Here is a 16,470-nt window from a genome sequence, read left to right as displayed (position 1 = left end):
GAGTCTGTTTTGCTAGCATTTATTGCCAAGAGATTCAAAGCAGATAAGCTAGTCAGAAGAAACCCTGTAAAACATTGACAACTGTTCATCACACTGTATCACTGACTGCAGTTTGTAAGGTTTTTCCTGATTCTCAGGATGTGTGTGATAAACAAACATACAACTACTTTAATCAGGGCTGGTCTAAGCCCAGGCAAGGGCAGCTGGTACAAATGTGTAGAGATTCACAGGGAGCAGAGCAATCAGGGAAGCAAGGAGCTGTCTAATTCTATAGTAAAGCAACATTACAAGCGCACAGAATTGACAGCCTGCTTATCACTACTTGTTAGTGTTTTGGTAGGAAGAAATAGGCCTCTTAGCTGTTCGCTGCAGTCTTCTCCTGCACAATCTATTTTCCTTCTGATCTGATGATTCACGTTTATGAAACTTTTTAGATCAATGGCATGACTTGCTGCTTAAGACGAAGGCTGTCTGCCAGCTCGGGTTGGGGAAATGCTTGAACGCGCACAACCAGATGGTGCTTGCTCGCTTTACTTTGATTGTGCAGAAATGTAGGCATCAATATAGGGTGTAAATACAGTGCAGTGCCTCTCAGAGACACTGGATTGGGACCCAAATAACCATATTTGCATGGCGCTGCATTGTGTTCAGACTTAGCTCAAGTGTTCCTACATTTTCCTGTAAATGGTATTTCTGTTCGTTTCTGATTCGGCCAAATCTGGACAGATTTGCATGCAAGCAACACAAGGTCTAACATTCTCAGATTGTCCCTTTATCATATTGCAGGACTTAGTCTAAATCTTGAGGGTTTTGAAATAAATTTTTAAATCTGATATGATCTGTTTTCTCCTTATTTTACTTTCAGGAATGGAGGTGGTGTTTTGCCAAAACTAGGAACAAACCAGAATGTTGTAGCAATGCTCCTTAAGTGGTAAACTTTTGACAAAAGTAAAAGAAGGTATACAATAACATAAATTAAACAATTTTATATTGCTAGTTTTCTTTCTTATCAGTCAGTATCATTTAAGATCTTTGCTTCAAAGAGAAAGGACAATGATAAATCAATTGGTTTCTAGTTCTTAGAAACATTGACAACTTTTAACTTGAAGTTTATATCTTGCTCTGATGAAAAGTCATGTTTGAACATGGTATGACCTCTGCATTTCTTATAACAGCCAGGTAACCAATGTTATTAATAACAAAGTATTTAGAAATGTTGTTCTTGTTCTGGGCTGACAAGTGGCTTGTACTGTGTTATCAGTTGGCTCTCTCCTGCATATCTTCTTAGGGAAGTAAATAGCTGGCACACTAGGAGACCTCTGGTTAAGATAATCTGGGGGCAAGAGCAAGGAAACTGGAGGTGCTGGAGATAGTTAGGCATAATATTTGGCAAATGCTTGTCTATACTCTTTGGGGTTATCGCCTTTGATTTTTATTCCTCCCTAAACACTAGCCCTGTTAAGAATTTTAGGTGAAAAGTTCAAGGAAAAGGTTAAGGGCAATTCCTTTTACCTTTTTTGCAGCTGGTAGTTCTAAAATATAAAGAACCTCTATAACAGTGTTTATCAAAGAGAGAAGAGGAAAAGTAAATCGAAAGGACAGTGGCATTTGCTTCTAGACTCTTAAAATGCACAAAAGCAATTTAAGATGTAGCCTTGGATGCATGACTACATTCTAAAAAATACAGAAGACCTTGAGACTGAGTTGCCAAAATATTTTTTTAAGACCTAGCCATAATTTCTTCCATTTTTGGTGTATTCTGCAGAATGTACTCTGGTGTACTCTGCTATCCAGTCTCATCACAGACACATTCTATCCTCTTGTCTCTCTCCCAACAACAGAAATACACACGTGTTTTATACAACAGATTCTCACAGGAACGAGCTTAGCACAACAGGCTCTCTCCTGCTCCACAGGCAAGATGCAGCTGGTTGGTCTGATTTTTTACTCCTCTACTCAAAGCACTCAGCACATGTGGCCCTGAGCAGAGTAATGGTCATTCTGCAGTGCTAGAGCCAAGGCAAGAAGGGAGAATTAATCTGTACCTCATATCATGTCCTTTGGAATGCAAGAGCCTTGCCAGAGGCACACTGACCAGCTGCAGTCAGGCTCTTCTCCCCTGTGCCATGTGTGGACCCTGCTTTGCAAGGAAATACTCCACACCACGTGTCCTGGCATGCCTCCGTCTGTCAATAGCAAAGGGAAAGTCACCTGCCAGGCCTACAAATGTCTTGAGGTGGCTTTCTCAAACACAGAGTGCTTCCTTTCTTCTTTCAGAGGGTTTGCAATAAGAACAGTCTCTGACTTTTTCCAAAGTAAATTGTACATTGAGATAAGTTCCCATATTATGTATGAGCTTCATGGGCCGTGTCAGCCACAGGTTTTACTTATGATATGTACAGCCCAATGTTATGCAGCTAAAAAGCTACAGCTACCCAGGAAGAATAAAAAGCTCAGCTTTCTCTGGTGTAGATTGCCTCATGCCTGTACTGGCAAAATTATAATAAGTTGATATTAATCTATCACTTTGGGTAGATCTCATGGTTTGGTGGTTTTTTTAAAGTGACAATATTTTAAAATATATCGAGTGGAGAAAAGGTAAACTGTCTCTGCATAAAAATAAATGCATGTATTATTAAACACTGAAAGATAATTTTATGCCCATTTTGCTGTGCCCCAGTACCAAGTAAATATCATAGAATCATTGCATGAGTGTATGCAAATGAAAAATTATAACAGGTAATTTCTGTCATGTGTTTTGCCTTTGGGTAGGGATTGTCTGCGAAAAGGGTACGATTTTCTAAAACTGAGTCATCTATATGCAAAACAGCTAGAAATAATATTTTAATGTAGGCTTTAAGATTACAACATTCATATAATTAAAAACCTTTTTCCTCCTTGGAGGCCAGTGTTTACAAACACATGAAAATCCTTATAATGTGCTTGATAATAAGATTATGCTTAGATTTGATATTGATTAGGTGGAATGAGGAGCCAAGGTTTCCCAAGACAGAGAACCTCTTTGCTCATTCTTCTACCCAAAACCCACATGATGGACAAGATGAAGAATATCTTTTCCCCTTCCTCCTCCTCTCTTGAGGGTCACATCATCATTACTGCAGTCACTTAATGAGAGCTGTCACGCTGACAAGCCTGCTGAGCTCTGGCAAAACCTCCTGCCCAGTGTCCTGTCTCTGACAGGGAACAGTAACAGATACCTCCCAAGAACTTGAACAGTGTGACCTGCTGCTGGGTTCCCTGTCCTTGTTGTTGGCCTTTGGCTGCTTAATGCGTTCCTGAGCCTGTGCCTGACAGCCACTCTAATATTCTTCCGTCTTTCTTCAGCCCTATAAGGGTTGCAATTTACTATAACTTTCTGTGCCTTCCTCTGAGAGAAGCAGGTCAAGTAACAGAGAGGACATCTGCTTTTCATGGCCAGAAAAGGGCCATTCAATGCCCTCCTTTCTTGGAGGGCACCAGGATGTGCCTGACAGGAGCAGGACAGAAAGATGGGCAAAGAGCCCTTTGCACATTAGCCCTTTGCACATTATGGAGTGGAACAGGCAGAAAGGAGTAATGAATGTTGTGTTTCTGATTCTAAATTTCTAAAAGTAGAAATTTCTAAATTTCTAAAAGGAGAGGAGCTTAGCTGCTGGTACAGTTTTGGCCTGTGTCAGCTAGCACCCTCTGAAATACTGCCTGAGTATGGTGCATGCCAGGCTATTCCCAGGCTATTCCCAATAGGCATTCATATGTAGAATCCCTAGCCTTGAACACAGCCCTTTTTCTATTCTTAGACAACTTGAACTGAGAGAAAAAAAAAATAAAACACCAAAAAAAAAGAAAAAAAAAAGTAGAGCTGCATAATCACCACATGGAACACAAAGGAGACCCAGAGCCAGCTCTGTGTAGTGTGAACCCTGCCATTTGGCACAGGGTATGGGAACAGTCCCTGCCCTTGTGTCACTTAGCAGAATGAATGGATCCAGAGAGACTGGGAAGCTGATGAGAAAAATCAGTAAGCACACCCCAACCAGAACTCAGAGATGGTGGAAAGAGTGGGTTATTTATGAACCTGAGCAGCTGCATGGAACTGGTTGTATGTCAGAAACCCTACGCTGATGGAGTGAAAGCCTGAATCCAACACCACGATAATTAGGATGCTTCTAAACCTTGTTAATATATAATCTTGTCTCGGTAAGATATTTTCTACTTTAAAACACGTTTATACGCATAGTTTATCATTAACATCCCAAAAACGTTAAAACTTAGCCAGGCTCAAACTAATGAAGCCTTGACAGAGTCATCCTGAGGCCTCCACTCAACCTGTGCCCTGACACACCTATAGGGCACTGGATAAAGCTACATCTTTCAGCTGTTCTGAAAAGGATACCTTGCTCCACAGAATAAACTATCAGTAAAACTTTACTCATTCTTCTCTGTGTCAGTTGTCTTCTATACTACTTCCTTGTAAACTTCTATTTCCATTAAACTCCTATAGTAGGTTACTCAGGAAGAGGGCCTGAGTCACATAACATGGGCAATGTAGGAACTTTTAAGTAATGGTTGATAACTGTTCTTAATAAGTAACTTTTCCTAAATTAGAGCTATAGAGGCAAAAAAATTTCTCCTGAAAAGAAAGCTGGTCTTCCAGAGTATCTCTCATCATAATCCTGATTCAAGCAAGTCCTGACAAGCTGTGATAAGCGCCATTTTCAGACAACTCAGTTTCGCACTGAATTTAACTCCATCATTTCAGACTCTCCCTACTGGCTAGAACAAGCCACATGTTTTTAAACACATGTCAGTTCTTTCATTTCCCTGTTTTCAAAAATCTGAATGTATTTTTTGTGACAATGGAAATGTTAACTCTGCACACATAAATTCTTGTAACCATATAATCTGTCATTGAAATGGTACATTTTGCAGTATAACTTGTCTCATAAAAGTTGATTTCTCATCTCTTTAAAAATAAATATTCAATTAGAAAGAAGAACAAGAAATACATAAGCATTTAAGACGAGAAGATGTTTTTGCTGAAAGTACTACATATCATACATACATATAACAAATATTCACACTTTCTCATTCATCTTCTCAGTGGTCATTTCATTCCTACAAAAGATAGAAGACAGTCAGGATAAAGATAGACATGTAATCTGAGAAAAACAAGAAATATTGAAGGTGCAAAATATATTCACCCTGTAAATGGCTTCAGATGCCTCTTTTTCTAAATCTACAACCCTGTCAGTGCTTTCCAACACGTCATCAATTTGCTGCGGAGAATGAAATGGAATGCTAACTTGGGAGCATTTTTTTCCACTGGCATCTTCTGGTGCCAGTAAATCACTCACCCCCTGCGTTGTCACAGCACACATGTCAGCATATTGAACTTAGCTAGACAAACTGGGGCCTAATTTGAAGCATTCAGCTGAGCTCTTATTCCACATGTTCATAGTGAGAACATTACTAGAATTCATGAGCGTTAAGAAAAGAGGCAAAACCAATCCCTTGAGTAAAAAAAAAAGAAAGGAATTGGCTCATTTCCTGGTTCAGAGTGGTTAGCAACATACAAATTATTTTTTTCTACTGCAAATGGCATTTGCTATCATGTAGGTCAAAACTGACAATAATAGTATATGCTTAAGAAAGAAGAATTTAGGTGTTCAGAGCCTATAATGCAGTGAAATGACTGTTTTCACTCTCTATCTCAATGCACCTAGAGAAGCATAAAGCCATTCTTCATAGAGTGCATTAGCAACTTGATGCACAGGGACTTTACACCATGACACCAATTAAGCTTAATAAAAGTTCTGCAGCTGAATTCCCTCATGCTTTCAGCTGAAAATGTACTTCTAATGGTGTTTGGACTAATTTCCCTCCATGAGTTTTTCTCTGTAGGTTTTTTACCTTTTATGTCTTTAAAAATTGCAGCGCAATTTGCATATTTTGCAGTAACTGTGTCCGTGTTTCTTAATCATGTGGTTTTCTTCCTTAATTGAATTTCAATGGAATTGCTCTGCATGCTGTGAAGGATAGGGCAGAAAGTGTTGACATACAGCATTAATCTCCACAACCACCACCACCTGCCAAATTGGATCCTGACTTTGTTCATTTGTGGAAGATTCTATTAATTTACTTACTGCCTTCACCTTTTTCTGACCATGTTTTGCTTTTTCTTTTCCCCTCTAAGTGCTCTTTCTACCTGCTATCTTGATTTTCTTCTCAACTGCATAATCAACACAGTATTTTCTCATTATATATTAATGCCTGCATGTTTCCAAAGCTTTTATCAGATCTGTTTAATGGAAAAAAAAACCAAACAAAAACAAACATATGGGGAAGACAAATCACAGGTCTTCAGAACTGAGCTCTTTTTATCAGTGACACCCACCTTATTCATTTAACAATTTACATCAGATTACATGCTATTCTGGACAAGTTCTGCCTTCTAGTAAGATTCAGTGTGTACCAGAGAACTTCAGGACATTTCTCTGTTTTTACAATGCAGATGTTGAGATTGCATTTTGACCAAATGCATTGAAGAGAAATGTGCAAGCATTTATTTAAAAAAAAAAACACCACTAGTTTTGTGTTTGATCTTACATACACTCATTCTAGTAGAGGAAGAACTCATAAAATCTGCCTCTGTCTTTAGTGTAAAGGAGTTCCAGGAGCAGACCACTTTTCAAGGTAAGAAAGCCAAGACAAGCCAACCACAACAGCTGGGCAGAATGTTCCACAGCAGCTCCGCACCTGGGGAGGAGGTGGTGCAGCCCAGGAACCATCCAGGGAGTGCTGTCAGGAGCAGCAGGAGATGGGATGAGGCAAAGGACTTAACTAGGCTGTGGCATTGCCCCAAGAGGCCTTTAGGAGGTGGGGCTGAAGGCAGGTGTGCTAGCAACAGAGCTCAGCCAGGGAATGACGGGGCCAGGTCTGAGCCTGCAGAGAGTTCCTCCATGTGGGCAAAGGGTGGAGTCCCAGGGGATGCTGGTCAGAGCTTCCAAGATCTATTGGTGTGCTCACAGTCCTCACCATGGGGTCTTCCATGAATTTCCTAGTGTCAGGTTTTTTATCTGTGTCGTCTAATTCATACTTCATAATTAAAATTTAGTGAGCTCTTTAAATGTCTTCAGAAACTTGGCTGCAAGTGTAGAAGATACTCAGTTGTTAGGCACCTAAGAAGATTTCAAACACATTCCTACGGTCAGTGAGGCCATTTAGCTGGTAAACAAATGTTTGCATTGCATTTTAGCTTTAATATCTCTGTCTCTTAACTTTGTTGTCTTCAAGTTGGCATTTTAATGAGGATTAATTAGCTCAAACCCTTATTGCATGGAAAGTGCAAAAAATTCTTCAAACTGCAAACAGTTATGCTGAGTCATTTTATACACTAATCCTAACATCAGAATTGATCTTTACACCATATAAACTTTAAAAACATCTAGAGTGGTCATTCAGAATTTCTCCATGTGCTTTGCTTTAATCAGTTTTTCTGCATTAACAGGCATATGAAACATCAAAGCCAGAAAAGTTTCCTTATGGTGTTTCAGTAGGTGAGAGAGAGGAGCAGTGGCAAGGAAGCATGGATATCAGATATGTGAGACTTGATAACAGATCTGTAGTTTTTTGAGATAAATCTCCTGAGCCGCCACTGTGCCTCATGAGCCATCTTGTGACAGCCAAAGCAGAGCAGGTGAGAGCACAAGATGGGACTGAGTTCAGGTGGAATGTACTTTGTAATGGGTAGGGACTGTCCCTCAATGTCCATGTGACAGATTGTTTTGCACTAGTGATCTTGCAGTTCCAAATGCCTTTATCCCATTTGACTTAAGCTGAGCCATTTGGCAGGGCATGGAGGCTTCTGTGGGAGAAGGAGACTGTCATACTTTGAAAGCAAAAATGGCAAGGAATACAGATCAACATCTGATGCATTCCTTGAATGCATATCTAGGGAATATTATCCACGTATTTCTCATTTTCAAGGTTCATTTTGGATTTTTAACAGTTCAGCTATGTGGCTGTATGGCTGATTACTAATTTTGTAGTATTGCTGTCTTTGGAAGGTGAGCCATTACTAGCTGATTGCTGTAGCAGTGTGTTGAGCCAAATTCATTCTGACATGACTGCTTTGCTCATGCGAGCCACAGAGGTCTGTGAGATTTTCAGGCAGCAATTCACATCTTCTCAATGCTCAACAATTTCTATTTCAGGTCCCTGTATCCAGGCTTGACTTAACACTGCATTACTCCACAATTGTGCTGGTAGAGCTACTTTAGACAAGTTGGTGTTAGTTGGAAGAACACAATGATAAAATAGGCTTCCTATTCTTATTTTCAGGACAGCAAGGCTACCTCCCTATGATAAGGATGAATAGAAGCATCCCGTTCCAAGTTACTTCCTCAGCATGTGTTTTTCCCTTGTTGTTTTGGATCTTTGAAGCTTTTAAATATTTGCTGCATGTTTCTGAGCGCCCCTATTGGATTAGTCTGTTTTGATTTTTCCCACAGAAAACTGACATTAAGTGCTTCTTTTCCCAGCAATAATAATCTCATTTACTATAAATTGTTATATCTGGAATACATTGGAGATGCCCTAATGCTTTTACATAATGAAAGCACCATTTATTTCCAAATATTGCAAAGCCTGTTTTCAATTTTTTTTCCTCATTTTTCAGTGGAGATCATTGAATTTGATGGGGGAATAATTGCTTTTACAAAAGAAATCAGTTATACAAGCATATGTATATCTTATTTGCAGGCGCAGAAACAAGGAAATGTTTATTTCTTGAACATGCAAAAGAAATTATGAACTTTGTATAGATAAATAAAGTAAAAAGTACACAAAACAAGTGAACTATGCATTAGGTTTAGTTTTTCCTTGACATTTATGTTAAAGTGTACAGGTGTTTAGAAGAAAGAGAGGTCTGATAATAAGGCAAGTTTTCAAAATTTAGCTTGCACCAACATGACTATATTTTTAGGCAAGTCTGGCAAAGGGAGAAATCTTCAAAACCCAGTTACAGAGGGAGGGTGAGGTAATGATACAGGTATTTGCATAATTTTTTACAAAAACCAAGCAATAGAGCAGTCAGGTAGGGCTGTTCAGTATAAACTGGAAAGAGGATACACAACGCACCACAGCAGCATAAAAGCAAGGGAAAACAATTTTGGTTCTTTCAAATTTATGGGATATATTCCAGATGTGGAATCATTCTGTGACCATCTGAACAGCCCCAGTGCGTCTTCTGGAGAAGAGAACCAGCCCAGTTCCATGGCTCCCACGGAGCAGCTGGGATCTACTTGGGCAGCTCGTGCCACAGTGCGATTTCCAGAGCGTGGCTCTAAATAAGCCATCCCCTCAAGCTTCAGAGATGACAGCTGGGAGGCTGAAAGGATTCCACACTGTGCCATGAGCATTCCTAAATCCAGATCAAGAGAAGAAGAGGTGCACATGTTGCTTCTTCAGAAAGACCCCGTGACCAGTGACTGTGATGGGAATCTGCACGCCCACCTAAAGGACCAGTGGCAGGGAGGCAGTGGATCTTACTGAAAGGGTGGATTGTGTAGTGTGGAGAGGCTGAACAGGGTATGGGCCAGGGATGTTAATGTTTTTATACAATTGCCACAGATTTTATTTCTGATAATTTATCATATTTGTAGCTGCCTTTAGTTCAAGACTTAGGCCTAGACAGACTTGAGACATGGTCTGCTGCAAAGCACCTGACCTTCAACACAGCCAAGTGCCAGATTCTGCACCTGGATCAGGGTTATCCCAAAGGCAAACACACGTTGCATGGGGAAAGGATTGAGAACAACCCAGCCAAGAGGGACTTTGGGGATAAGCTACGCATGAGCCAGCCCTGTGCACTCACAGCCCAAAAAGCAAACTGTACAGTGGGCATGCAGAGCCCCGTGGGCAGCAGCTGTTGGAGGGGATTCTGCCCCTCTGCTCTGCTCTGCTCTGTGAGACCCACCTGCAGCACTGCAGGCAGCTCTGGGCTCCCCAGTGCAGAAGGAATGTGGACTTCTTGTAGTTGGTCCAGAGGAAGGCAAGGAGATGATCAGAGGGCTGGAGCACCTCTCCTTGAAGACAAGCTGGGAGAGCTGGAGTTGTTCAGCCTGGGGAAGACAAGGCTCTGGGGAGGCCTTAGAGCACTTTCCAGTACCTGAAGGGAGCCTGTAAGAAAGTTGGAGAGGGACTTTTTAGAAGGATATGTAGTGATAGGACAAGATGGAATGGCCTTAAGTTGAGAGAAGCCAGGTTTAGGTTAATCATTAGGAAGAAATGATCACTCTCTTTACTGAGAGTGATGAGGCTCTGGAACAGGCTGCCCAGAGAAGTTTGTGGTTGCCTCATGTCTGGAACTGTTGAAGGCCAGGATGGATAGAGCTTTGGGCAGCAGGTCTAGTGGGAGGCATCCCTGCCCATGGCTATAGGGATGCCAGGGATTAGACTATACAGTTAGAATTGTATGGTCTCTAAGATTTCTTCCAATGTAAACCATCCTGTAATTATGTGATTGCATACCAAGTAGATACCTGTGGTTCAATACCTAGGTGAGAGCATGGTAAATGTGTGTAGGTTCATACAGGAGTCAGTTCTTTGTTTGAGCTGTTATTAGTACTGTTCAGCAAATGCAGTTTATCCCCAGCTAACAGGACTGACAAGTCACCACAAAGACAAATCAGTGGATTTCATATTCTGGGCATGCAACGCTTTTTTGGGCCATTCCGAATTGAAAGACATTGTCCCACTGGTAATTGTCAGACCTCTTCCTACGTGAAGGGCTAGCAAAATTGAAGCCAGAGTTATAAATTGATGTTTATCCCATGAGTCATGGGACATATTAGAAATCATGCATGACTATCAAAAAACTGTTTTTACTTAATTGTCAAGTAAGGCTAGAAGAATGAGTGATAAAATGCTCAGATTTCCAGGCTGTATTGATTTTGCTTTGATTGATCTACCTTCCCATCAGTTTGACGATTAGGTTTTTTTTCCTGTGAACTTCCAATCACTTGATTTTTATGGAAGTAGTTGCTGGCATTTACATTTCTTCTTGTTCTAATCTGTGACCATCGTTATCCTTTGATGTGACTATTTTTTAAACAATTATGTGTGTATTAAGAATGCTGAGTTAATGCTGCAAAGCTAAGCATCCCACATGAATCATAAATAATTATTGGTATCGTTTGTCTTCCTACACTGTTGGAACATACATACATTTTTAAGGTTAACTGACATGATTTTGTGGTAAAGTAAATGCAAAAGTAATTAGGAACAGTTCAGCAGTGGGACTGTAAGATTTTTATGTCATTGGATCAGTTTTGCAAGCACTCATTGTGAATGTCTAATGTTCAACAACTGAGCAATCATGTAAGTAGCAGTGGAGATGCTCTAGGAACCTGCAGAACACAAGAAAATACTCTTCTACTCAGCAGTAGATACTGCAGTTGCAGTATCCACTGCTTTTTACGTAGTGGAGTGCTGTCAAAATAGTGTGCAAATCTTTGCATTCAATATATGCACTCCATGGAAGATACAATTAAGAGGAGGAGCCACATTGATTTTTCTGGTAAGAATTCTACTTTTTTTATTCTCAGCTCTGAGAAAGCCAAGTTATTAGCTATCAGTAGAGGTTGCAGGGTGTTTGAACTCTGCTTTTTAGTGCCAAGAAAGTGAGATTAATGGGAGTTCTAGTACGTCTCTTCTGACAAAAAGCCCATTTTCATTTTTGCTTTTAAAGGAAAGTGCCACATTTCCCGTAATTTGCAAGACAGCCATCAGCTACATATAAGGAAAAGAATATAAATTCAGCCTCCCTGCTGAGCTATGGCATCCTGAGTGTCACACTTACTGGCAAAAGAGCATTCAAAAACATTGCACTGCTGTGTTTGTTGAGCAGTAAGTGCAGACTTTGGTGTACTGGGACTTCATAACACCCACTCCACCCTCCAATTAACCCACATGTTGACTTTGCATTCTTCTCCTGGGCTTCTGTCTTGCATGTCTTTCTTCTGCCGCAGATAGTTTCACAGAAATCTGTGTTGAAACAAGGTCAGCCTCTGTGTCCTTGGTCAAACAGTTCTTCCTGAGCGATCTTGCCTTTGGGAGCTTGGGCTGTGGGCAGTGAAACACTGCAGAAACCATTCTGTGTCTCCAGTGGTTTGTGTGCACAGATCTGTCACACTGTCTTGTATTTGCCCTGAAGGCTTGTCTGACACCTTTTGATTGATTGTAAATGATTCACTTGATTCACTTCCTCTATTTCTTTTCCCAATCCACACTTACCAGCAGTGACAAGAGACTGCACACAGAGTCTTTTGGCCTGGGAGGTTTCAGTAAGGTTTACTGCATAATTCCTAGGGTCCTATATTTCATAGAGTCATAGAAGATCTCAAGTGGGAAGGCACTTATGAGGATCAGTAAGTCCAATTCCCTGATCCTCACAGGACAACATAAAAGTAAATCATATCACTGAGAGCATTGCCCATGAGCTTTCTCATGGGCTGTAGAGGAGCTCTCAATAACTAGTGTATTGCAAGCCATCCTTGGACTGCCACACCTAGGAACTGAAAAGGTGGAATGGAAAGGAAGAAGATATTTGTTAGGAAGTGGGTGAAGCCTCTTCTGGCTAATTAAGGTGTCTTGGTGCACTCATTGCCCCGAGAGCCCTCCAGGGATATTACAGTAATGGTGGTGAGTGCTGCCAGGAGAAAGAGCCATTTGAGCCCCTTGTGGCACTGAAGGCAGAGGGTTGGGAAGAGGGAAAGTGATGTGTTTGGAATGTGCTGTGGAAAGCAGGCAGTAAGAGCACAGGGGAGATCAGAATGGAAGAAAAAACCTCGTGCTGAGAACTTGCCATTTTTACTGGCTCAACTTCTAGTGATAAAAAAGCATTGGTGAAATGCTAAATGAAACACCACCATAAAGTCTTTGGCTGTTTCATACAGGACGTCTCATTTGCCTAACTTTGGTCAGAAAAAGTTATTCCTAGAGGATAATCTAGGGGTTGCTGCAGAAATACACAGAGCCTAGTAGGATGATCAAGATCTAAAGTAAACAGTTTCTAATTTTTGTTGCACTGAGAGCACAATATACAAGTTTTGTTATTTCCATACATGTTTTCCACAGTCACTTGTTGAACTCATTTTAGTCCTTTAAAACAATGGGAGGAAAATTGTACATGGCAGAATATTGTAGATTAGGCAGTAGGGAAGATTTTGCAGCCTACCCAGATTCTGAGTCACAAATGAGATTTTCAAATTTGCCATTCTTCAGAACCCCCTTTGCTGTTTGAGTACAGCTTCCCTGACATTGCACAAGTCTGACATTTTGTTCTCTCATACAACAGTGTTATTTTTACCACCTAATAAATTGCCATGGCTTAGTATATTTATGTGATCTGCTTAACATTTTGATACGTTGCACTAAAGCTTCTCTTACTGCATCTCTTAATGCAGTCATCTTTACTCAGAAAGTGGCCTCAGATTAGCCCAGCTTCTGGGCTATTTTAACTTTCCTGTTATAATTGAATAGATACAACTCAGGCTCTTCAGGCCTTATTTATAGTAGTTATAGTGGTGCACTTCCTTCCTCAGGGAAAAGATACATACACTGGAAAAAGAGTTGTTTTGCTGTTCCTGCCCTTACCAGTTCCTGGAATTCAATGACTATTCACTTTTAGGCTGGTATGACCATGGCTTCAGACCTTGGGTCAGTGAAAGGGAGTTAAGCTGATTCAAACAACCCTGCTTCTCATGCAGGCAGAGTGTTCACAGATGGCTGCAGCTATCCTGCAGAAACTTGTTTTGTCTATCTAGGGACTCCTCTGCAGTGTCTGCCAGCACAGTTGTCAGAGAGGTGTGTGATGATTTTTCCCCACACTCTTAACCAGTGTCTCTCTGCCAGTAAAACCTCTAAGTTTAGGCAGGCTGTAGTGTGAATGCAGCTGTATCAGTAAAGCCCATTTCTGTATTAGAAGAGAACAGAGTTGTAAGGAACTTTATCATCACACTTATATTAGGGGCAATATCAGCATAAGCACTTTGGCACAAGTGAGAATTAGGCCATTTATCTATTGCACACCCCGCTGCTGATGAAAGGGCTCAGTTACAGTCATCTCTGAACCCCTTAGGAAAAACTGAAGGGTTTACTGACTGAGACAAGTTAATGTACCACTGGGGAGATTCACAATGTCATGCGGTTCTAGTGGTGAAAAAAGCATGGGAGCTAAAAAAAAAAATCCAACAGTGGTCATAGCCACCTGATGGGCCAGTGCATGTGTTCTGGCTGGTGGCATCACCCTTGCTTGCAGTTTGTTGGGCTGGCCAAGTTTTTTAGTCTTATTCGTTCATGCAGTTCTTAATAAGATGTGATTCTGTAACCACCTCAAAGGAGTTTTTTTTAGCTGAAGACAAGGCTGCACCTAGATTTCATGCATTTTGTTTTCAAGAAGATTATTCAAGAGGAAAGAAAGACTCAGTTGAAAAAACACTGGAGTGGAAAAAGAGCATGACAGAATGAAGAGAACTGCATTGCCCTTAAAATTTTACTAGCTTTTTTTTTTACAAAGTTATTTCCCTGTGGTGTCTGTCTTTGTAACCCGAGTATCTTTTCATTATATGTCCCTTACCTGTTGTTGAGGGACATGTCAAGTTTATGCTTTTTATGAAGACTGTGAGGGATTGCAAAGTATTTCACTAGTCATTCTGTGTACACTGCAGTTGAGTGGGAGCTGTTTTCTCCATTTTCTGGGGAATTCCAGAATTGCCATTTCAAAATGGTTTACATCTCAAAATGGGTCAGACAAACAGGCAAATATCTGCCAAGATCTAGAATTCTCCAAGATTTGTCCTTTACCTGAGAGCTTTAAGCCCTTGTGTTTGAAGAGTTTTCTGGCAAGTACCTAACTTTGTGCTTAGTGGTTTCAGTAGGACGTGGAGAAGCTGAAGGAGGCAATATCTGTGTCTGCCATTGCTCACATGAGAGGATATATAGGAGGAAGGTGCTTACAGCAGTAAGCTGTACCCTCAGAATAAGATTTCTAAGCCTTTCCTAGTACCCAATGTGTAGGTTTTAGAGATGCCCTCCCTGTCTGTACACAAAAGATTGAAATACTACCATGTAATAATATTGTGAGGAATCATTTATTCCTTTAACATAAATGCTTTGCAACATGCCAGTGAGAGCTTTGAAAAAATGTTTAAAAACAATTGACTCTTGTCTTTCTCAAGCAGCAGTAAACTGATTTGGATGGGCAGCAGCAGGGTTTAAAGGCAAAGACTGCCATTTATCTGAACCAGCAAAACTTCTGCCATAATCTAGGATGGACCCAGACACAATCCCGAACTGAAACAGGGGAAGGCCAAGAAAGCATTTTCTTGCCTTGACTTTCTGTGGAAGTGCACTGCAGGCTCCCACCTCAGCACCCCACCACCGGCAGTGAGGTGGCCAGGAAGGGTGTTGCTTTTCTCACAGAAATAACATAAAACAAATCTTCCAGCAGAGTTAAAGCAAAGTGAGCAGCCAAAATGGATTCACTAGTGTTTCAGTTGGGTTGTTAGCTGATTTGGATTACTTTTAAAAGACAAATATAACTGTCTAGTTCTCCTTCTTATGTGGACCAGAGCCAAATTATGAAGTCTTCATGAATTTTTTTCTCAGAACAGGAATGGTGTCCATCATGTACAACAAATTAGGCAGGTTGGCTCTGGGTGTCTCCTCTCAAGAGCTCAAAACACTCATGCCCTGTGTTACATAAGCTTGTTATGGAGCAAAGGCAGAGACCCTCCAGAGTCTCGAGGGTCCTTTTAGGCTTTAGTAGATGCATGCAGGAGCAGGATACCCCATGTTGTGGACTATCCTTGGCACTCAGGTGGGTTTCAGCTCAAGCACATGCTGATAGTACATCAATAAGAAAAGACAGGTAATAAAACACTGAGAGCAAGCTTCCACATCCCCCTTTTCCTCCTTCAGGTCCTTGCATATATGGTTCTTTTTGGCTGAAGCAGAATTTTAGAGGTCATGTTGTTCCAGACCTTTGAACCCCAGTGTTCTGTATGTCCTTTGAAACATTCTGTTCTTACACACAGCTTCCAGCCTCTTTACATCAGCACATTTGGTATAGGAATCTGCTCTTTGATTGTTAGCAAAGATGACCTGTCCAACTTTCAGGATGAGTGTTGGTTAATCTTGAGTCCTCCAGTCAGCTTTTCTACTTTTTTCTAGACCCATTTCTCAGGGGATGATGTGCAAAAAGCTAGTTTCTGTAAATGCCTGGACTTGGTCGGAGGAATTTGGAAAAAATCAGGGGATTTGAATATAAAGGATACAGTGTGTTTTCTGCTTTTGATTTTTTTTTTCTGCCTCTACATTCATCTATAATTTGTGGCATCACAGTTAAATCATGTTATGCCACTGACATTTTTGTATGGTGTAATCATTCCTGATTGCTGTCTCTGCCCT

At 40.8% G+C, this 16,470-nt stretch overlaps 1 protein-coding gene across 1 annotated transcript in view; it reads right to left on the bottom strand.

The window, feature by feature from the left end:
* OSMR (oncostatin M receptor) overlaps nucleotides 1–16,470 on the bottom strand; it is a 116,243-nt gene that overhangs the window by 59,628 nt on the left and 40,145 nt on the right. The window contains exons 4-5 of the mRNA XM_014268294.3: nucleotides 9,977–10,179; nucleotides 5,063–5,115 (exon numbers count right to left, since the gene is read on the bottom strand). The gene's annotated coding sequence lies outside the window, so the exon portion shown is untranslated. The remainder of the gene's footprint in view (nucleotides 1–5,062; nucleotides 5,116–9,976; nucleotides 10,180–16,470) is intronic.

The sequence above is a fragment of the Zonotrichia albicollis genome, chromosome Z (genome assembly GCF_047830755.1).
Source record: "Zonotrichia albicollis isolate bZonAlb1 chromosome Z, bZonAlb1.hap1, whole genome shotgun sequence".
Classification (NCBI taxonomy): Eukaryota; Metazoa; Chordata; class Aves; order Passeriformes; family Passerellidae; genus Zonotrichia; species Zonotrichia albicollis.
This window is presented reverse-complemented; position numbering and strand designations above follow the sequence as displayed.